The sequence below is a fragment of the Stenella coeruleoalba genome, assembly GCF_951394435.1.
Source record: "Stenella coeruleoalba genome assembly, chromosome: 20".
Classification (NCBI taxonomy): Eukaryota; Metazoa; Chordata; class Mammalia; order Artiodactyla; family Delphinidae; genus Stenella; species Stenella coeruleoalba.
The window spans coordinates 57,991,435-58,015,996 of NC_137166.1; the positions used below are offsets into that span (position 1 = coordinate 57,991,435).

At 42.8% G+C, this 24,562-nt stretch overlaps 1 long non-coding RNA gene across 1 annotated transcript; it reads right to left on the bottom strand.

The window, feature by feature from the left end:
• Positions 1–1,804: 1,804 nt before the first annotated feature.
• Positions 1,805–23,351, bottom strand: LOC307179565. Its single transcript, XR_013825428.1, has 3 exons — positions 23,109–23,351; positions 20,423–20,552; positions 1,805–9,170 (listed from the first exon to the last, which is right to left on the bottom strand). It is a non-coding gene; the product is annotated as an uncharacterized lncRNA (long non-coding RNA).
• Between the last annotated feature and the right edge of the window lie 1,211 nt (positions 23,352–24,562).

Below are 24,562 nucleotides of genomic sequence, written 5' to 3' on the forward strand. Positions count from 1 at the left end.
ATCCAAAAATACCAAAAACACTAATTCAAAAAGATACATGCACCCCAATGTTCACAGCAGCATAATTTACAATGGCCAAGATATGGAAGCAACCTAAATGCCCATCAATAGATGAATGGTTTAAAAAGATGTGGTATATATTGTGTTGGCCAAAAAGTTCATTCGGGTTTTTCCATAGCATCTTACAGAAAACCCCGAAAGAACTTTTTGGCCAATGCAATGTATGATGGGATACTACTTAGCCATAAAGAAGGAAATTTGATATTTGCAGCAACATGGATGGACCTAGAGATTATCATACAAAGTGAAGTAAGTCAGACAGAGAAAGACAAATACTGTATGATATCACTTATATGTGGAATATAAAAAATACAACAAACTAGTGAATAACAAAAAAGAAACAGGCTCACAAATAAAGAGAACTAATGGTTACCAGAGGGGAGACAGAAGGGGAATGGGCTATAGAGGGGTAAAGGAGTAAGAGGTACAAACTATTAAGTATAAAATAAACTATGAGGATATATTGAACAACACGGGGAATATAGCCAATATTTTATAACTATAAATGGAGTATAACCTTTAAAAATTATGAATCAGGGGCTTCCCTGTTGGTGCAGTGGTTGAGAGTCTGCCTGCCAATGCAGGGGACATGGGTTCATGCCCTGGTCCGGGAAGATCCCATATGCCACGGAGTGGCTGGGCCTGTGAGCCATGGCCACTGGACCTGTGCGTCCAGAGCCTGTTCTCTGCAACGGGAGGGGCCACGGCAGTGAGAGGCCACGTACCACACACACACACAAAAATTATGAATCACTATATTGTACACCTGTAACTTATATAATACTGTACAGCAACTATACTTCAATTAAAATTAAAAATGTAAAAAAAAGATTTTTCTTTTTTAATAAACTGAGGTATGCAAGTCATTACAAGCTAAGCCCCAATTTAAGGCCACAAAATATACTTTTGATTTTTGTAAATAAAAATTCAAGTGGGGGGCTTCCCTGGTGGCGCAGTGGTTGTGAATCCACATGCCGATGCGGGGGACACAGGTTCGTGCCCCGCTCCAGGAAGATCCCATGTGCTGCAGAGTGGCTGGGCCCGTGAGCCATGGCCGCTGAGCCTGCGCGTCTGGAACCTGTGCTCCGCGGCAGGAGGGACCACAACAGTGAGAGGCCCGTGGACCACAAAAAAAAAAAAAAAATTCAAGTGGGGAGTTCCCTGGTGGCCTAGTGGTTAGGATTCTGGGCTCTCACTGCTGCGGCAAAATACAGTAACAACTAAAAATTTAAATGACAAAAATAACGTGTATAATGTAAAAAAAATTGTCTATAATATTTTCAGTATCCATAAAACCATAAAAACATTGGGCAACATTTTGCAACAGGCAATTTTTGTGAAAACTATCCAATTACTATACAATAATCTAATTTGTGAAAATTTCGTTTTGATTTCAAAATCTACCCATAACCAGCCAGAATTAAAGTGGACTGATAATTTTAAATGTTTCCAAAACATTCTGACTGTAGAATACTTATAGAATTATATATTTATTACTTTATCACATACTTTTATCAGCCACATTTCACTGAACTAGATTTTTAAAAAAGTAACTTGCAACCTTTCCAGAACATTCAAATGAATATTCATTGAAATAAGAATGTTTTCTAAGTAGTTATCTGTTGTTTATATCATATTAAATAAGCTATTTTTAAATAAACAAAACTTGCATTGAGTTTCAGGGGAAGGACAAAAAACTAATGAACAAAAAAACTTACGTGAAAAGACTATCTGGTATGTGAAATAGCATACTCTAATAGAATTGGTCATTTTGCATTTCAGCATAATAAATGAAATATGTTTAAAGAGGATCTGAAGAGAATTAATTTATCAGTTAGAGCAAACAGAAGTAAGAGATCTCTCAGTACACTTGCAAAAGAATCAAACTATTTCTGTGATAATCCATCAATTGATGAGTGTGCTCTCAATCTCACAGAGTAAATGGATTCAGGAGAAATACGCTATAACAATGATACACATATGGATTGAGTAAAATTTCACAGTATATTTACATGGCATTTATATTAACTTACATGGCACTCTATAAAATGGAACAAAATGAGAATGTTACTAATACAATAAAAATGCCAATAAATTAGAGTTAAGTACAATAAGAGAATTGTGAAAAGGAAACTTATGAAAATATTTTCTATTAAAATTTTAAATAAATACGCCACATACAAGCTCAAAATACAAACCCTGGAATTCAGGTGTTAAGTGCTCAGTGTTTTGTTACATTCATTGATCCTCTCAGGGGCCAAAGTTAACATCTTTATGTCCAAGTCAGCAAACTGAGGCTCAAGGAGCTTCAGCAAGTTGCCCAGATTATTTCCCACTGGGGTATCCACACGGAGACCTCAGTACCCAGCAGACCCCACCTCGATGCCTGTAAGTCCATGGGGGCTGACCCAGATCGTGGATTGTGAGATGCCTCATTTATTTCTGACATGTCCCTGGGGATAGAGGGGTCTGGGGCTAGAGGAATCTGAGGACATCAGGGGGAGCTAAAGGTGGCTGGCACCAGAATGTCACCTGCAAAGGGAGCTGCATAGGAATGGACAGCTCCCCTCTTCACATCTTTCAGTGGACCAGAGGCAGGTCAGATCCTAATCCCCACCTTACATAGGAGGAAACAGGCCTGGAGAGGAGTGTTTGCCTGTGGGTCCTTTCACTGGTCAGGGATACAGAATTAAACCCAGCAGCCTGGATGAGGACTTGTGGAGTCTGACCACTGATATCTTCATCACCCGCCCCCCAGCCAGGCTTTGGGACTCAAAGGAAAGACCAGTCCATCCTGATGAAATCTTGTCCCTGGAACTTCCCTGGTGGTGCAGTGATTAAGAATCCACCTGCCAATGCAGGGGACACAGTTTCAAGCCCTGGTCTGGGAAGATCCTACATGCCACGGAGCAACAAAGCCTGTGTGCCGCAACCACTGAGCCTGCACTCTAGAGCCCACAAGCCACAACTACTGAGCCTGCGAGCCACAACTACTGAAGTCCATGAGCCTAGAGCCTGTGCTCCACAACAAAGAGAAACCACCACAATGAGAAACCCGTGCACCACAATGAAGAGTAGTCCCCGCTCTTGCAACTAGAGAAAGCCCGTGAGCAGCAACAAAGACCCAACACAGCAATAGGTACATAGATAGATAGATAGATAGATAGATAGATAGATAGATAGATAGATAGATAGATAGATAGATATATAAAGTAAATCTTGTCCCCATCTGCTCCAACCCACCAACTTCCACGGTGATATAAACCAGGAAAATGTGTAAGCACTATAAAGCAAGGCTTTATTGTATTCTTCAGTGACTGAACTTAGGAATATAGAGAATATGTTAAAAATGCAGATTAAATTTAAAATGGTATATCTAAGTATCCACTGCATTATGAATACTGCAGATTTTTTTCAAGTGAGAAAATTCTGCCAGTAAAGTTACTCCATAAAGCAAAATCACTTTTTAAAAATATTAAAAGTATTTTAAAATGAGTGAAATTCCAACATACATCTTTGTTGTTTCATTGTCCTATTTGTTAAAGGAAGATAGCCAAGGGTCAATAAAGAAAAAGATTTCAGCAAATATTTTAACAAAGATACACAGCAAATGAATATCTGAAAAAACGCTCATCATGAATCCTTATGGAAACTCAAAAGTGAGGTAACTCTAAAAACTCAGTTAAAAGGCTAAAACTAACACAAATGATAAACCAAGTATTCAGTAGAATATGGAAGAAATGGAATTCTCATACATTGCTGGTAAGATGCAAAAGGTACAATCATTTTAGATCACAATATGTTAGTTTCTTCAAAAGTAAAACAGTTGTGGGACTTCCTTCGTGTTCCAGTGGTTAAGAATCTGCCTTCCAATGTAGGGGACAGGGAATCGATCCCTGGTTAGGGAACTGAAATCCCACATGCCGCAGGGCTACTAACCTCACAGGCCACAATGAAGAGCCCACTTGCCACAACGAAAACCCAGCACAACCAAAAAAAAAAAAAAAAGTAAAAAACAGTTGTGACTCACACATTATATTCTAAGTTACTGACAAAAGATAAAAGAAACATATATATTCTTCATATATTCATATAAAGAACACAATTTTTATACCAGCTTTATTTTCAGAAGTCAAAATTTAGAAACAAACCAAATGCCCATAAAGAGAATGGATAAACTAACCATCGCATATTGAAAAATATTACTCAGCCAAAAACAAAACAAAAACCAAAGCAGTATATACCACTGATGAATCTCAAAGTAATTATGATACATAAAGGAAAACAAAAAAAATATGGTAAACAACAAATGATTCCAATAATATAAATTCAAGAAAATGCAAGGTATCTACTGTAAGGAAAGTAAATCAATGGTTACTTGGAGAGGTGAGAAAGGCAAGGAGATTATAATAGGAATGAGGTAAATATACCATGACAGATATGGTCACTATTAGGACTATGATGATGGTCTCAGAAGTTCACACCTATGTCAAAACTTATCAAATTGTACACTTTAAATATATTCGTATTAGCACATGTAAATTATACCTTAGTAAAACTTTAAAACATAGCTCAAGATTTAAAGATCTCTATGTCCCAGTCCTTTCAGAAAATAGGTTTGGCAACCTTATACTGACTCCATCATTTCTATCCTTATGCCCCAGGGGGTTGGGGCGGCAGTCTTGCCTCAGTGGCAGCAAATATGGTGAGCAATAAAGAACATTTCCACCTGAAGTCAAACAAGAATGCTGTCTGGATCACAAGAGCCACATCTGTGGACTAGATCCCCTTTTTTCTCTTTCTTCCTGCCCATGCAGTAATGGCCTTGAGGTGAATATTACAGAGGCTAAAGGAATCCACAAAACCTTTCAATTATTTTTATTTTCTCTGATGACTTCAGCTATACAAGATAAACATACCTGGAAGTACTGAGATTTGTGTACAAACTGATTCTCCACAGTCATTTTTACATTGACACACTAGTAGGCTGCGGCCTTTTCCCCTCCCTAGTAAACCAGTTTCTGTACCAATTATGGTTTCCCCTGGACCCAATGGTCTTAGAACCAGTGACACTAGGCCAATAAATTGTGGCCATCAGGGAATATGGCTCTCTGTAGACCTGGGGAAGATAATCTCTCAACAGTGCTGAAATGCCCTGTGACCTCTCCTTTAAGGAAGGGAAAAAATTCATTCTGGGGCTTCCCTGGTGGCGTAGTGGTTGAGAGTCCACCTGCCGATGCAGGGGATGCGGGTTCGTGCCCTGGTCTGGGAAGATCCCACATGCCGCAGAGCGGCTAGGTCCGTGAGCAATGGCCGCTGAGCCTGCACGTCTGGAGCCTGTGCTCCACAATGGGAGAGGCCACAACAGTGAGAGGCCTGCGTACCGAAAAAAAAAAATTCATTCTGCTTTCAAAGCTCTTGAGATTCTCACAGCTGCCACTTCTCAGGGACATCTTGGAGACTCCTAAAACACAAAGCCTCCAGGCTTCATATGAAAACCAGAAATCCCTGCGGTCTTTCCTAGGAGGCAGTGGGCAGCAATGCAAATTTGGGCAAAACTGGCAAGCTACTGTCTGCCATCATACCATCCTTCCTCAGACACAGAAATTTTGAGACCCCTAAAAGTTGTTCTCCCCTTTATGCTTACACAGTAAAAACCTGTGTATAAACTACCTGCAGAGTAAACAGAACTTTCAAGATTAAAGAGAGTGTAAAGAGCTTGCAAGGCCTTGATTATTGTACAAGCCAAAGCAATCTGCAGCAGGCAGTTACCCAGTTCATGATTTGGAAGCTGGAAAAATTTACTATTATCATGTGAAACCAACACATCCCTGTGTTGTCATTCTCTGCTAGCTGCCAGCTGAACTTTTGGTATCTTCTGGGTCAATACTGACCAGGTCCATGTCCAAGATAAGTCAGGGAGGAGTGAAAGCTGATGCCATAAATGTTCAGGTGACTCCTAACTTGGCCAATACATTGCAGGACAGAGGTCAGCTTCCCTGAACACACTGGGTTGGTGACTGAGGCACACTGTGTGAACCTACCAGGTGGTGGAGGTGAAATGGCCTTGACCCCAGAGATGGAAGTGACATAAATCTGGGAAGAGCCCTGGACAGGTTAGAGAGTGCAACATAGTCCCACGCTTCCCACATAACTGAAACTTATGGGGAAATCTCCCCACTGTGCATGCTCAAATGTCTGAGAGTTAATTCAGACATATGGCTCCTCAGTTTCCTCTGGAATCCTTACAATGAACAAGAAAACTGCACATCCCCAGTACATCTAAGGCCTTTCTCTAGTGTGAACTCTCTGATGTTGAGAAAGGGTAGATTTTCGCATAAAAAATTTCCCACATTCTCTACACTCATATGGCCTTTCTCCAGTGTGACCTCTCTGGTGTTGACTAAATTGGGAACTATCCCTAAAGGATTTCCCACACTCACTGCACACATAAGGCCTTTCTCCCGTGTGAACTCTCTGATGGTAGCGGAGTTTAGAGCTAGAGATAAAGGATTTCCCACACTCACTGCACTCATAAGGCCTATCTCCTGCGTGAACTCTCTGATGATAACGAAGGGTGGAACTAGAAGTAAAAGATTTCCCACATTTGCTGCACTCATAAGGCCTTTTGCCTGCATGAACTCTCTGATGATAAGAGAGGGTGGCGCTACTAGTAAAAGATTTCCCACACTCACTGCACACATAAGGTCTTTCTCCTGTGTGAACTCTCTGGTGTCGAATCAGTATGGAGCTATTGGTAAAAGATTTCCCACACTCACTACACTGATAAGGCTTTTCTCCCCTGTGAACTCTCTGATGATAACCAAGGCCAGAAATAGAGGTAAAAGACTTCCCACATGCACTACACTCATAAGACCGTTCTCTATTATGAATTTTCCGGTGTGTTGAGAGGGAAGATTTTTGGCTAAAAGATTTCCCACATTCACCACACTCATAAGGTCTTTCTCCAGTGTGAGCTCTCCGGTGTTTATTGAATTGTGATCTATCCTTAAAGGATTTCCCACATTCACTGCACTCATAAGGCCTTTCTCCACTGTGCACTCTGTGATGATAACGGAGACTGGCACTAAAAGTAAAAGATTTCCCACATTCACTGCATTCATAAGGCCTTTCTCCTGTGTGAACTCTCTGATGATAACGGAGGGTAGAACTAGAGGTAAAAGATTTCCCACATTCGCTGCATTCATAAGGCCTTTTTCCTGCATGAACTCTCTGATGATAACAGAGGGTGGAGCTGGAGGTAAAGGATTTCCCACATTCACTGCACACATAAGGCTTTTCTCCTGTGTGAACTCTCTGGTGTTGAATGAGTGTCCACCTATTGTTAAAAGATTTCCCACATTCACTACAGTTGTAAGGCCGTTCTCCTGTGTGAACTCTCTGGTGTAAAAGGAGGTTATTCCTTCGGATAAAGGATTTCCCACATTCACTACACTCATAAGGCCTTTCTCCAGAATGAACTCTCTGATGATATTGGAGGTCAGACCTAGAGATAAAAGATTTCCCACATTCACTGCACTCATAAGGCCTTTCTCCTGTGTGAATTCTCTGATGATAACGGAGGGCAGAGCTAGTGGTAAAAGACTTTCCACATTCATCACACCCATAAGGCCTTTCCCCAAGGTGACCTCGTTCATGATACTGGAGGGTGGAGCTACAAGAAAAAGATTTCCCACATTTATTGCACACATAAGGCTTTTCTCCTGTGTGAATTCTCCGGTGTCGAATGAGTGTCCACCTATTGTTAAAAGATTTCCCACATTCACTGCACTCATAAGGTCTTTCTCCAGTGTGTACTCTGTGATGATAACGAAGGCTGGAGCTAAAGGTAAAAGATTTCCCACATTCACTACACTCATAAGGCCTTTCTCCTGAGTGCACTCTCAGGTGTATAATTAGGTTGTTTTTCCGGGTAAAGGACTTCCCACATTCACTACACTCATAAGGTCTTTCTCCAGTGTGAACTCTGTGATGATAACGGAGAGCAGTACGAGTGATAAAAGATTTCCCACATTCACTGCACTCATGAGGCCTTTCTCCAGAATGAACTCTCTGATGGTAACGGAGGTCAGAACTAGAGATAAAAGATTTCCCACAATCACTGCACACATAAGGTCGTTCTCCTGTGTGAGATCTCTGATGATAACTGAGTGCAGACATAGAAGTAAAAGATTTCACACAGTCAGTACACTTATAAGGCCTTTCTCCAATTTGAAATCTCCTATGTGGAAAGAACACTGAGCTATGGCTAAAAGATTTTGAGCATTCACTGCACACATAACTGCTTTCTCCACTGTGCCATGAATGGGGATAAATGAGGACAGATTTGTGGCTTAAGGATTTCCCACATTTGCTGCACTTGTACTGCCTTGCCCCAGTATGAAGTCTTAGATGTTGACAGAGGGTTGAGCTTTGCCTAAAAGATTTTCCACATTCACCACATACATGAAGCTTTTTTCCAGTGTGGATTCTCTGGTGCAGAACAAATGAGGATTTGTACTTGAATGCTTTCCCACATTCACTGCACACAAAACACTGTCTTCCACTGTGGACACCATGGTCCTGAACAAGTGTGTGTTTGGGGCTGAGGGCTTTCTTGCATTCTACCCAGGTGTGACGGCTTTTCCTGCCTTGTGAAGTTGACCCACACTGGCTGATTGTGTTTGGCTTCTCCACAGTATGAGTGTCCTGTTGCTGTAGATGTCCCACGATGGTTGGGAAGTCCTTTTCAAACTCCCCACAACACAATGGCTTCTGTGACACATGGAATCTGCAGCTCTTCACAAACAAGGCCTCATCCACACTGCTTCTGAGGGTTTTCTTTTCCATGTACTGCTCCTGGTGCTGCTGAAAGTTTGCACTAAAATAAAATCGTTTTGCACATGCTCCACACCTCAAAAGTTTCTGGCTGTGTTGTGTTTCCCGGCACTCAGCCAAGTGGAAAACATTTCTCAAGACTGGACCACACATCTCACAGGGGTGTGTCTTCTGGAAAGACAAATCTGCCTTGGGAGTCCTAGCCTGTGACACTCCTAGAGAAGTGATCTGTTCAAAAGGTGCCTCTGCATCCTCTGCTCCACAGCAGCAACCTGAACAGAAAGAAATGCTGGTCAAGTACATGTCCACTATAGGGAAGGGTCAAGTTCATCACAGATGTCCATCTGTCTCATCTAGGTATTAGTCTATGAGATGCTTTTCAAGATACAGAAGTTGGAATTCAGTTGAAAGAACAGCCGACTGTTTTGCATTACTGAGCCTCAAGATCACAGAATAGTCGAGACCTCACCAGGGGAAGGAAACAAAACACAGAGTGTGACACAAGGAAGAGAGGCAGGGTCTACAACTCATTTCTTTCCCAATGGCTCCTTGCAGGATTTTTCTGCTGCTGATGTGAGATGATAGAAACGTGCATCTAAGCCCATTAAAATCCCACAGCAACATATTAGCTGCTATTCAAAGTCAATTTAGGGAAATGTGAACATATCACAGCACAACCAATGTTGGTGAGTACTACAGAAAGAGTGGTGAGAAAAATGGGAGATGTGGAGTCCAGAGAGGTAGAAATTATCCCTGGGCTGGAAGTCACCATAGGAATTACAAGTAGTAGAACTGACAAGTCAGGCAAGTGTTAACAGTGGAAAAGGAAATATAGAAGTAAGGTATAGCCACTGCAAATGGCACCTAAACCCTGGTTGAACAAAGATAGATTCCTGGTATGATCTGAAAACAGCCTGATGTCATACTCTACTCAGCTGCCATTCACCAGGACCAGGCCCCCTCTGAGCCCACCATGCCATGACTGGAGTCATATCCATCCTGGCACATCTGTAAGCCCTAGTTAAGCAACTACATGGTACATGCAGGATACAAATCCTAAGGTAAAAACAGGACAGATGAATGACTTCTACTGTCACAGAGCAACTCAGCACATAACAGACACAGAAAACCAATCTAGAAGTGATATCAGCGTAACAGCAGAGGACACCAACCTTTACCACCAACAAAAAACAGACAGCTAACTGCAAACAAAATTGACCCTTGGAGGACTCAGAAATCCAATTAAGACACTGCAGCAACACAATGGAAATTGAAAAGTAGAATAACCACACAAAAGTGATCGCTGGGGGGCTTCCCTGGTTGTGTAGTGGTTAAGAATCTGCTTGACAATACACGGACATGGGTTCAAGCCCTGGTCCAGGAAGGTCACACATGCCATGGAGCAACTAAGCCTGTGCACCATAACTACTAAGCCTGAGCTCTAGAGCGTGTGAGCCACAACTACTGAGCCCAAGTGCCACAACTACTGAAGCCCACGCACCTAGAGCCCATGCTCCACAAGAGAAGTCACCAATGAGACGCCCACACACTGCAACGAAGAGTAGCGCTGCTCGACACAAGTAAAGAAGACCCACGTGCAGCAACAAAGACCCAACGCAACCAAAAATAAATACATATTTTTTTAAAAAAAAGGATCGCTGGGGACATCAGCTTAACAGACATGTGGAGATGGATAGGAAATAAGATGAATGGTGGGAACTATGTGTATCAGCCAAATGGTGGCTGCCATCACATTCCCCAATGCCCTGCTCTGCAAAGGACCCCATTAGCCTTTGCTTCGGAGAACCTCAACAGGTTCTCCTCAACCTATGCAGGCCCCGATATAGCCGCAGATCCCACTGTCTGCACGGCAGAGAAGAGCAAGTGTTTATAGGTGTGAACACCAGCTCCCTGCTCTGCAGAGGGTACTGGCAGCTCTTTCAATAAGGTAACTAACAGCCATGACCATGGGGGACCTGCAAGAGAATAATATGCTGAATCACACCTGTTCCTCCAAAAGTAGCTATTGCTCTATTTCAAAACCATGGCTGCCACCCCCATAAATCCTGCACACACCCTAAACCTCAGAGCCCCAACTGTGAAACTGATGCCCATATTCCATAACCTGACTCCACAGCTGTCACCTGAATGCCTGTCTCAGGCACGAGATTCATGGCCACTATACGTGAGTTAGTTCCTCAGACACTTCTGTGTGCACCTAGACTCCAGTCAAGGCTCCATCACTGCTCAGTGTGCAACTGCATCTCACAAAGCAAAGTCAACACTGCTGCAGGCTGTTCAGTGTCTGGGACCCTAGAACTGCTACTGCTCTGCATTTATCACACCCTAGAATCCAGATCTATAACTGCTCCACAGTGCCCACACATCAGACACCAATGCCATCACCACCATGAAGCACCACCCCCCAACCAAGAGCCGGACTTACCATCAAGAGGGAGCCCCTCAGTCAAAACATTTCCCTTGGGAGAAAGAGATCAGGAAATCCCCAGCAATCTTCTCTACTACTGTGGATACCGACAACTTTAGCTATTGAGGACCCCTGCAGTCTTTGCTGAGACTGATCTCAGTTGACAGAGCTGGACAGACTCTAAGCCCCTGGGCCTTGTTGTAGTCGGAACAGCAACTACCCATCAAGCTGGCATACTAACACCCACAAAAAGGTGAAGATCTTCCCCACCAAAACCTTACGTAAAGTCTGAAAGAAATGACTGCTCCATTAAATGTATTAACATCAAAGCAAGGCTACATGAAACACACACAAAATAATCAAGGAAACATGACACCCCCCAAAGGAACATAATAATTTATCAGTTGCCCCAAAGAAAGGGAAATCTATAAACTGTCAGACAAGAAATTCACAATAATTTTTTTTTTTTTGGCCACGTCATGAAACATGCGGGATCTTAGTTCCCTGACCAGGGATCAAACCCATGCCCCCAGCAGTGGAAGCACAGAGTCTTAACCACTGGACCACCAGGGAAGTCTCTCACAATAATTGTTTTAATGAAGCTCAATGAGCTACTAGAAAACACAGACAGACAATCCAACAAAATAAGGAAAACAATATGCAAACTAAATAAAGTTTCAAACAGAGACAGAAAATATGAAAAAGAACCAAACAGAAATTATGGTGAAGAGTATGATGAACAAAACGAAAAACACGGTAGCATATCAATAGCTAACTTGATCAATCAAAACAATGAATATGAAACTGAAGGTAGGTCTTTGAAATTATCCAATCAAAGGAGAAAAAAGACAAAACGACCAGAAAGAATTTTAAAAAGTCTACATGAGTTATGGGACATTGTGAAACAAAACAATATTTGCATAATGTGAGCCCTAGAAGGAGTAGAGAGAGAGGAAGGGGCAGAAAATTTATTTAAAGAAATAATGGACGAAAACTTTCCAAATCTGGGAAAAGTGGACATTCAGGTACATGATGCTCAGAAGTCCCCAAACAGATTCAATCCACAGACGACTTCACCAAGACACATTAATATAAAACTCAAAAAGTAATGATAAAGATAATTTTAAAAGCTGTAAGAAAAAAGAAACCCCTCATACAAGGGAAACCCCATAAAGTGGTTTTCTTAGCTGAAACACTGCATACCATGAGAGTGAGATGATATGTTCTAGATACTGGGGTGGGGGAAAAAATTGCAAACCAAGAATACTTAACCAGCAATACTATTCTTCAGTAATAAGGAAGAAAGACTTTCTCAGACAAACAAACTGGGGAAGTTCATCACCACTTGAGTACCTCACCAGAAATGCGAAAGACTAAAGAATTCTTTTAGCTGAAATAAAAGTATGCTAACTAGGGACTTCCCTGGTGGTCCAGTGGCTAAGACTCCGTGCTCCAAATGCAGGGGGCCTGGGCCCCATCCCTGGGCAGGAAACTAGATCCCGCATAGTGCAACAAAGATAGAAGATCCTGCATGTTGCAACTAAGACCCAGCACAGCCAAAAAAAAAAAAAAAAAAAAAAGAAAAAAGAGTATGCTAACTACTAACATGAAATCATATGAAAATATAAAACACACAGGTAAAGATAAGTATATGGTCAAATTCAGAATACTCTAATACTGTAAAACTGTGTTAATCACTCAACTCAACTACAAAGGATAAAAAACAAGAGTATTAAAAACAACTATACCCACAATAACTTGTTGATGGTTACCCAATACACAGTATAAAAACATGTAAATTGTGACATCAAAAACATAAAATGCATGTGTGGGGGAAGTATAAGAGTAGATTTTTTGTATGAGATTGAAGTTACATTGTTATCAGCATAAAATAGAATGCTATGTTTTATATAAGCCTTATGGTAACCCCAAAGCAAAACCCTATACTAGACACAAAAGACAATGAGAAAGGAATAAAAGTATATTACCACAGGGACTTCCCTGGTGGTGCAGTGGTTAAGAATCTGCCTGCCAATGCAGGGAACACGGGTTTGAGCCCCGGTCTGGGAAGATCCCACATGCCACAGAGCAACTAAGCCCGTGTGCCACAACTGCTGACCCTGCGCTCTAGAACCCACAAGCCACAACTACTGAGCCCACGTGCCACAACTACTGAGCCCATGTGCCACAACTATGAAGCCCGCGTGCCTAGAGCCTGAGCTCTGCAACAAGAGAAGCCACCGCAGTGAGAAGCCCGTACACCACCGACGAAGAGTAGCCCCCATTCGCCACAACTAGAGAAAAGCCCACGCCCAGCAACAAAGACCCAATGTAGCCAAAAATAAATTTAAAAAAAAAAAGGAGTTGGTACTTAAAAAAAAAAAAGTGTATTACCACAGAAAATCATCAAGTCACAAAGGAAGACAGCAAGAGAAGAAGAAACTACAAAACAGCCATACAATAATAAGATGGCAACAGTAGGTCCTAAAAATATTCTCCAATTAAATGACATACAGTGACTGAACAGAAAAAAAAAAAGACCTCAACTATATGCTACCTACAATAGAGTAACTTCAGCCTTAAGGACACACGCAGGCTGAAGGTGAAGGAATTGAAAGAGATATTCCACGCAAATAGAACTCAGAAGAGAACAGAGTAAGATATACTTAAGTGAGACAAATAGACTTTAAATCAAAAACTATCACAAGAGGGACTTCCCCGGTGGTGCAGTGGTTAAGAATCTGCCTGCCAATGCAGGGGACATGGGTTCAAGCCCTGGTCTGGGAAAATCCCACATGCTGTGGAGCAACTAAGCCTGTGCACTACAACTACTGAGCCTGCACTCTATGGTGAGCCATAACTACTGAGCCTGCGTGCCACAATTACTGAAGCCCACATGCCTAGAGCCCGTGCTCTGCAACAAGAGAAGCCACTGAAATGAGAAGCCCACACAACACAATGAAGAGTAGACCCTGCTCACTGCAACTAGAGAAAGCCCACGTGCAGCAACAAAGACCCAATGCAGCCAAAAATAAATTAATTTTTAAAAAACAAATAAAGATCACTCTTAAAAAAAAACTATCACAAGAGACAATGTTCATTACGTAATGATAAAGAAATTGATTCACCAGGAGAATGTAACAATTTAACTATATATATACGTACCATATATTAAAAATTAAGCAAATATGACCAGATCTGAAGGCAGGAATTTTTTTATTTTTTTGGCCACGCCGCACGGCATGCAGGATCCTAGTTCCCCAACCAGGCATCAAACCTGTGCCCCCTGCAGTAGAAGCACAGAGTCTTAACCACTGGACTGCCAGGAAAGTCCCAGCAAAAGAATATTAACACATTTCTGACTAGAAATGCATTAATACATCTTTTGTTATTCAAATGTTATTGACCCGGAGACATATCAATACGTTTTTAGAGAGTGACACAATTAACATCACCGTGTGAAGTTGTTAGAACTTAAAATTGATCAAGGGTTCATTATACAACTTATGATTATCATTATCTCTCACATTTTCCTCCATTAGGTTTTTGTTCCAACCTCGTATACATTAAACGCAAGTTTATTACCGTAAAATTTTCAAAAATGATGCATTGCAAAATTGAGTGATGAAGAATTTTTTGGTGAATATTATGCAGATACTTTCTCTGTCTGAGCGACATATATACTAGTGTCTCAGAAGATGACAGTTCTTCAGAATATAGTTCTGATTCAGACGATGTGAATATTAGACCAACAAAAAGACAAAAAACCGTAGTGAATGACTCTACTGTGGAAAGTGAAAATGAAACTCAAGAATGCTCCTTTGCTTCTATGTAAGAGTGGATTGAAGACAACATTTCACAAAAATTAGAAGACTTTATAGTGTGTCAGGTGTAACTATTGAATGTAATAACCCGCCAAGTGTTAGTGAAATAACAGAATTAATTTTTGGTAACGACTTTTTCGAGTTGGTCACTTCTCAAACAAACTTATATCACCAACAGAATGAAAAATCATATAAAAAGTATGATAAGGCTTTAAAATGGACTAATGTAACCAACAGTGATATGAAGAAGCCTCTTGGGTTAATAATTTTGATGAGACAAGTAAGAAAGTCACAGTGGAAAGAATATTGGTTGACTGATCCCTTACTTGAAACACTTATCAAAGATTAAGATGAGAAGAAGGTTCAAACAAATAATGACATTTCTTCACTTTAACGATAACTCGGAAACTCCACTTCCTACAGACAGAATTTCAAAAATTAAACCTCTTTTGGCTTATTTTCTACCAAAATCTCAATCGATCTATACACCCAAACAAGAGCTATCACTTGATGAGGCAATGATAAAGTGGAGAGGACAACTCAGATTCAAAACCTATAATCCTGGAAAATTTACAAAATATGGAATTTTGGTCAGGATGCTTAACGAAAGTGAAACTGGATATACATGCAACCGTGATATTTACATGGGTGAAGGAAAGAAACTGCAAGAAACAATATTGTTGGTCCTACAACCTTGGTTCATGGCACCATATTTACCAAGACAATTATTACAACAGTCTGTCCACATCTGTAATGTTGTTGAAAAATAAAACCAGAGTTTGTAGGACTATAAGAGAGAATAATGGTCTACCAAACCAATTAAAGGAGAAATCTAAACATCTACAGAGGGTAGAAATGACATTCTTACAGAAGGGAGAAGTGATTCTTCTTATATGGAAAGACAAGAGGCTAGTCTGCATGGTGACAACTATTCATTACACCTCCATAGCATCTACAGTAAAGGAAGACAGAAAGACTGACCATCAGATAACTAAGCCCAATAATATTTTAGAGTATAATAAATATATGAAAGGAGTTGATCGTTCTGATCAATATCTGGCAAACTTCAATATCCTCTGGAAAACTCGAAAATGATATAAGAAAGTGGGTTTCTAGTTGAGTAACTGCAGTTTATTCAATGTATTTAAAATTTATTGCAGCCTTAATGCACAGAATAAAATGACTTACAAGCAATTTTTTAAATAAATTTATTCATCTATTTATTTATTTTTGGCTGCATTGGGTCTTCGTTGCTATGCTCATGCTTTCTCTAGTTGTGGCAAGCAGGGGCTACTCTTTGTTGTGGTGTGTGGCCTTCTCACTGAGGTGGCTTCTCTTGTGGAGCACGGGCTCTAGGCATGCGGGCTCGGTAGTTGTGGCTCATGGGCTTAGTTGCTCCACTGCACGTGGGATCTTCCTGGACCAGGGATTGAACACATGTCCCCTGCATTTGCAGGCAGATTCTTTTTTTTTTTTTTTTTTTTTGCGGTACGCGGGCCTCTCACTGCTGTGGCCTCTCTGGTTGCAGAGCACAGGCTCCGGATGCGCAGGCTCAGCAGCCATGGCTCACGGGCCCAGCTGCTCCACGGCATGTGGGATCTTCCCAGACCGGGGCATGAACCCGTGTCCCCTGCATCGGCAGGCAGACTCTCAACCACTGCGCCACCAGGGAAGCCCTTGCAAGCAGATTCTTAACCATCGCGCCACCAGGGAAGTCCCATAAGCAGTTTTTGTCAGCAGTAGCTAGAGAATGGGTAACTGATCATTCCGGTGAATGCAGTGGTAGTCCCACACCTGATCCTTCCCGTGGCGTTTCTAAAAGAGCCCCCCAAGAGATTTCCCTGGTGGTCCAGTGGGTTAGACTCCACACTCCCAATGCAGGGGGCCCAGGTTCGATCCCTGGTTGGGGAACTAGATCCCACATTCATGCCACAACTAACAGTCTGCATGTCACAACTAAGAAGTCCACCGTACTGCAATAAGAAGCCCGTGTGCCACAACTAAAAGATCCCGCATGCAGCAACTAAGACCAGGCGCAGACAAAATAAATAAAATAATAAATAAATATTTTAAAAATAAAAAAATAAAAGAGCCTCCCCACAAAGATCCACCTTGTTGACTACCAGGTAAAATAAAAGAACATATTCTAGAGGAAATAATACCCAAAGGGCTTAAAAAAAAAATGCCTCCAGAAAGTATAGAGTCTGCTCTTCCAGGGGAAAGCACAGTGAAACGGTGTATTTGTAATAGATGTTCTGTTCCCCTGCACAGAGATTCCTGCTATACTGCCTATCACACTCTAACAAAGTATTAGAATGCTTTAGTAAGACATGTACAAAGTTTCAAATAAATACGTTAAGTGCAAAAAAAGTTGTTGATATTTACTCAAACTAACAAATTGCCGGCCACAGGCATTAGTTTCTGAAAAAATCTCCCAGTCAATAATGTGTTAATAGGGAACTTAAATATCCCCCTTTCAACACAGGTGGATATCCAGATAGAAAGTAAGGGTATCTTTGAATTGGACAACACTTTAGTCCAAATGAATGTAACAGATGTATACAGAACATTCCATCCTATTACAGCAGAATATACACTCTTCTCAAGTGCATATAGAATATTCTCTAGGATAGATTATATGCTATGTCAAGCAAGTCTTAACAAGTTTCAGAAGACTCAAACCATATCAAGTAACTTTTCCTAACACAATGGATAACACTAGAAACCAGCAACAGGAGGAAAGCTTAAAAATTCAGATATGTGAACATTAAACAATATGCTCCTGGCCAATGAATCAGTCAAAGGAAAAAATCAACAGGAAAATCAAACGTACCTTGAGAAAAACAAAAATAGAAACAAAACATATACAATGTGCAAAAGCAGTTTTAAGAGAAAAGTTTAGAGCAATAAATGCCAGCATTAAGAGAAAAATCAAGTTTAGAGCAATAAATGCCAGGATTAAGAGCAAAAAATGCCAGCATTAAATAAACAACCAAACTTTACATCTCCAGGAACTAGAAAAAGAACAAACTAAGACCAAAGTTAGCAGAACAAAGGAAAAAATAAAGATCAGAGCAGAGGGGAATTCCCTGGCAGTCCAGTGGTTAGGATTCCATGCTTCCACGGCAGGGGGTCCAGGTTCGTTCTCTAGTTGGGGAACTAAGATCCCCGCCTGCCACATGGCACAGCCAAAAAAGAAAAAAAAGAAAGATCAGAGCAGAAATAAATGAAACAGAAACTATAAAAACAATAAAAAAAGATTAACAATACTAAGAACTGGTTTTGCTTAAAGATAAATAAAACTGACAAACCTTTCTCTAGACTTCTGAGATGGAAGACTCAAATAAGTTAACAGAGAAATAAAAGAGAAACAAAGGATCATAAAAGACTACTATGAACTGTTATACACCAACAAATTAGATAACCTAAAAGAAACAGACTAGAAACATACAACCTACCAATACTGAATCATAAAGAAACAGAAAATTTGAATAGACCAATAACAAGTAAGGAAATTGAACCAGTAAGCAAATCTTCCAACAAAAAAAATAGGCCATGACCAGATAGATTTCATTGGTGAAATTTATATTTTAATATGTAAAACATTGATATATAAGGTACTCTACAACTCAACAGGAAAAGAACAATCTAATTAAAAAGTGGACATTTTATCAAAGATAAAATGGCTGAACAGACATTTTATCAAAGATCTACAAATGGCTAACAGGTATATGAAAAAATGTTCCTCCTGGGTTTCCCTGGTGGTGCAGCGGTTGAGGGTCCGCCTGCTGATGTGGGGGACGTGGGTTCGTGCCCCAGTCTGGGGGCATCCCACATGCCGTGGAGCGGCTGGGCCCATGAGCCATGGCCACTGAGCCTACGCGTCCAGAGCCTGTGCTCTGCAATGGGAGAGGCCACAACAGTGAGAGGCCCGTGTACCGCAAAAAAAAAAAAAAAAAAAAGTTCCTCTTCACTAATCATCTCACTGATCATCAGGAAAATGCAAATCAAAACCAAAATGAGGGGCTTCCCTGGTGGTTCAGTGGTTGAGAGTCCGCCTGCCGATGCAGGGAACACAGGTTCATGCCCCAGTCCAGGAAGATCCCACATGCCGCAGAGCAACTAAGCCCGTGAGCCACAACTACTGAGCCTGCGCTCTGGCGCCCACGAGCCACAACTACTGAAGCCTGCATGCCTAGAGCCTGTGCTCTGCAACAAAGCCACCTCAATGAGAAGCCCGCACACCACAACAAAGATTAGCCCCCACTCACCGCAACTAGAGAAAGAATGTGCACAGCAACAATGACCCAATGCAACTAAAAATAAATAAATACATTTATTAAACAAAACAAAAAACCAACACTGCAAGGACTTCCCTGGTGGTCCAGTGGGTAAGACTCCACACTCCCAACGCAAGGGGCCCAGGTTCAATCCCTCGGGGAACGAGATTCCACATGCAGGCAACAACTAAGAGTACACATGCTGCAACTAATAAGTCTGCATGTCACAACTAAGAGTCCGCATGCTGCAACTAAATATCCCGCATGCCACATTGAAGACCCAGTGCAGCCAAAATAAATAAATAATTAAAAAAAAACTTTGGATAAACGTATATTAAAAAAATAAATAAATAAACACTACAAACCTTGCAGTAGGACACTGAAAAGTAGCTCATCGTTCAGGTAAGTAATGACCATGATAATGCCTGCATGCCTGGCACAGGCAGGCACAAAGAAATGTTAGGTAAATGAAGGGATGAAGGGAGTTCCCTGGCGGTCCAGTGGTCAGGACTTGGTGCTTTCACTGCTGTGGCCCTGGTTCAATCTCTGGTCGGGGAACTAAGATCCCCCAAGCCATGCAGCTCAGCCAAGAGAAGAAAAATATATATATAATTAAATTAAATTAAAATAAAAACAAGTAAATAAAAGAAGGGATCAAATCTTGGACACAGAGGTGAAAAGGATCTAGACACACTGACCCAGACAGAGAGAAGGAAGTAAGGTAGAATCCATTAAGCTCACTGCAATACTACTGGCTTGGAATCCTTTTCCTAAGAGCGTTCAATACAGCAGGTATCAGGGTTGATATTGCAGGAGAAGGTAGAGGGCAGTGCAAACAGCCCAGTCCTAGCTACCACAGCAACTACACGGAAAGCTTGGGAAGCAAGTAGTGCCCACAGTTCACATGTATAAGAACAGAGCACCCCCCGGGAAAAGGAGGGTGAGGTGGGATAGAGCCTAGTCCAGGACGCTGGGAAGGCTTTGAGTCTTACCCAGTGAGGATATAAGTGCAAAGTTCTCCAGCATCACATCGAGGTACAGGCGTCTCTGAGTCTCATCAAGGAGCCTCCATTCCTCCCAGGAGAAGTACACAGCAATGTCCTCAAAGGTCACACTGCACGTCTATGAGAGAGAAAGAATGAGCTATGAACATTCTCTCTCTAAGCTCCCACAATCCATCTCATCACACACCTATCCCACCTTCATCCTCTTCCAGAGCTCTCCACCGAACAGGAATTTCAGGCCTAAGTGCCACTGATGCCCACCTATCCCTCAGGGTCTCTTCATTCACTGTGTTCAGTCCTCAACACCACTGGACAGGACAGCACAGAGATGTCATCCAAGCTCTGGTTCTGGCCTGTAGGGTCCCATCCATCCTGTCAATCAATTCCCCTGGGGTCTCTAGGCTGTGACTCACAGACACAACCAAACTTGGGTTCAAGCTTCAACCTTCAGTCCCCAATAACAGGGTCCTGGTGCCATGAGCTAGCACTTCCTCTTAGTGTGCCCATCATTCTGTAGACTGTACCTCTCTCACATCTTCAGTCCCCACAGTTGCACTCCCACAACTATGCACGTGGGGAAAACTGCTTTGAAGGCCTCCTTCATACTTTTATTGATCCTTGCTCAATTTTAACCACCCAGAAGCACATGTGATTACAGATGCCCATGACCCACTTCCACTTTTGTGCTGCACTCCCTGTCCCCTCAGCGGCCATCACTGTCCTCTCTCCCTCAACCTTCCTTGGAATCCTGGCACTGACAGTGTCCGTTCCAGGCACAGTGACTCTCACAAATGACCATATTTGCCCCAGACCTACCCACCATCAAGATCAAACACACCACACCACACCACACCAAACCTCACCACAAAATTCTGGTGAACCTGTACATTAGTGAATTAGCAGGAGCCCTAGCCTCATCATCTTGTTTCAATTACTCCAACGCCTCCACAGCCATCTCATGTCCACTAATCTCACAAAAGCTTTAGTCGCCTGTCAAACCATTCTCTTCAATTCAGTTACCCATTCTCTTCCATATGGTTACCATGTTCACTTCTATCCTTCACCTGCATTTGTGTGCTCAGCAACCCTGATCAGGTGTGGAGCAGGGAAACCACTCATCATGCACCCTCCTCTTTCAGACCAGCGAACAGCATTGCCAGGATGACCTGCATTCCCCCACATAAATGGGATCCACAGTTCCTCCCTGTTCCACACAAGAGCCACCTTCCTCCCCAGATTTCCAGACACCCAACTGCTGCCTCCACTCGCTTTCTCTGAAACATCTCAGACTCTTGACAAGGCCAAAACAAAACATCTGATATTCCCAAGTAAAATTAACCTACCATAACTTTCCCATCTCAGTTGATGGAGCTTTCATCCCATTAGCTCCTAAAACCGGAAACACTGGGGTCATCCCTGACTCTTCCCTTTCTCTCCCTCACCCGCAACATCTAAAAATCTACTTGACTCTCCTTAAAACATGGATGGAAAGTCCAACTTCTTTCCCACCTCTGTGGCCACCACCCTGGTCCAACACTCATCTGGATTATAGTAAATGCCTCCTTGGCAGCTCCCTGCCTCTTATATTACTCATACAGTCTGTTCTCTTCTTTGCAGGCAATGGAACTCACTAAGACCTGCATAAGAATCAACCCCTTCCGCTTATCCAAACCTCTCATTATCTCCATAACAGACGTCCAAATTCTTGACAATTACAGACCTGATTCTTGACACTCAGCTCTTTGGTCCTAATAAAATGGAAACTGGCTGTACCCTATCTCCAGCATAGTCATACCTCCAAACATTTGCGCATGTCAGTATCTGGTCCTGTCACAACATTTCACACGTGTTTATATTGACTGACAGCAATAGCAATACCTCCGTGTAACCCTTGGCCTGCACTCAGGACTGGGCTTGAGGTATCCCCAGGGTCCCCACACCCACGAGCTTGGGAAAAAGCAAGGAAGACGTTAAAGACACTACAATCCCAGACACCATTTGGGTGGTGTCAGGGACAGTGAGTGACTGGGACAACCTCCTCTTCCGTGTATAGGTTTCCTAAGTGCTTTTCATCCTTCAGAACCTGCGAAGAGGGGTAGGCAACAAGGACTGGGCTCCAGATGAGGTCAGGCCTCCCCTGTATCCCCGTCCAGCCCTGGATTCCGGTGACCTCGGGCTAAGTGACTAGCTTCTGCGCCTCAGTCCTCAATGCTGCTTCTTACTAGCGCCTTGTGCCTCACTGTCGTTTTCAGCTCCATTCTAGTTTGTTCTCTCTTTAATCAGTTTTTGGAAAACTTTTGAAACCCTAATACAGACTGTATTCCTCTTCTGTCCACTACCCTCCATGGCATCCCTCAGAATGAAGAAAAAACCTCTCCGCCAGCCAGTACAGGGGTCACGCTACCACACACTTCCCTGCAGATATCAGACGGACCCCAGGTTTCCCAATACTCCCGGCTCAATCCAACCTCCAAGCCTTTGCATCTGTCAGTACCTCCGCCTGTCACCCTCTCTCACGCGGCCATCACACTATCAAAAACAGACCCACCCACGAACGCCCCACCATCCCGGACACCGCGTCCTGGGCTGCGGGCACGTGAGCAGGCGCCCCGCACTCGGGGCTTTAGTGTCTGGTGGGGTGAGGGCGGTGAGGGCCCGGAGGATGAGCGTTTACCTGAGGCGGGGTCCTCAGCGCCGTCGCTGCCAACGCCATCAGAGTCTGGGGGCAGAGCGGGGCCGGTAGCGGCGGGAGAGGCGGGTGGACGCGGGCACGGCAGGCCCGGGACACCCCCGGCGGCGTCGCCGAACTTCAGACCGGCCTCTATGCAGCGGAGACAGCGGCTCCTCTTGGACCTTCTCAACCCTGTCACCCAAGTCCCGGCCCAGCGTTCCGGAGCGACAACAGATACGAAAGCAATAAAAATGGCCGCCACGAAGAGGACGCCGGAAGTCCCACCCTGATGAGATGCGCACGCACGGAAATGCTTTCATCTTGACCTTTTATTGGCTCAACTCGGCGCACTACCTTCTGGGTAGTGTAGTTCCTAGCGATCCAGAGCCCCTCCCCCCACCCCCCACCCCCGCCCCGGAAATGTGTTCTCCATCTTGACCACCAGAGAGTGGTCCAAGCGGTACTCTGGGGAGTACTTGAGAGTGGTCATCCTACATAGATGGATTTACTCGCTGTGAACGCAGGAGAAAGACGTAGTCTCATACTCCGTGAAGGTCAGCCTGCTACCAGGGAATAAAATTGAGATGCTCCCAAATCTACTTATCTAAATGGCTGTATCATTCCACAGAGTAATTCAGACATAAAATAGTCCACCTATAGTTGGAGACATTGTGCTATTCCTCTTGAAATACGTGTAGCCCGAGGCATTAGTAAGTTTTGTAAATTCTACTATGATTGGCTGGGAACAAAGGAAAAGACTGTACAGAGACATGACTGAGAAGAAAGAAGATGGGTGTTTGGCCACCCTGAAACAAACATGATCTCTGCCTCTGGTTCCCACAGAAAACTCTGCCTTGCCTATATAGTTAGCAATTGTGTCCTACCCATTGAGGAACACTTTTTTATTTATTTATTTATTTGATTGCACCGGGTCTTAGTGGCAGCAAACAGTCTTCTTAGTTGCGGCTCACCAGCTCTTTAGTTTCAGTGTGTGGGTTCCTTAGTTGTGACATGAGAACTCTTAGTTGCAGCATGCATGTGAGATCTAGTTCCCTGACCAGGGATTGAACCCAGGTCCCCTGCATTGGGAGCGTGGAGTCTTAACCACTGCACCATCAGGGAAGTCCCATTGAGGAACACTTTTATCCATATAATATTTCTTACTGTATATCCTTAAATATACTCAACTCCATTTAGTAAACTGACATCTATCTCAGATTGAGACCAATGTAACTAATGCTGTTTTGGCTGGGGTCAGTGACTGCAGCTTTCAGAGTCACAGCGTGTCTGTGTTACCGAACCAGGTTTGTTTGCCCCACATTCAGAAAGTAAAAGGCCAAGACGTTGAGGTTTGCAGCAGAAAAAGTGTTTATTCGTGTGGCATCAAAGGGAGGAGTCAGGAGAACTGGTCTCAGATCCACCCCCCAACAGGAGGGTGTTGAGATATTTATGGCCTA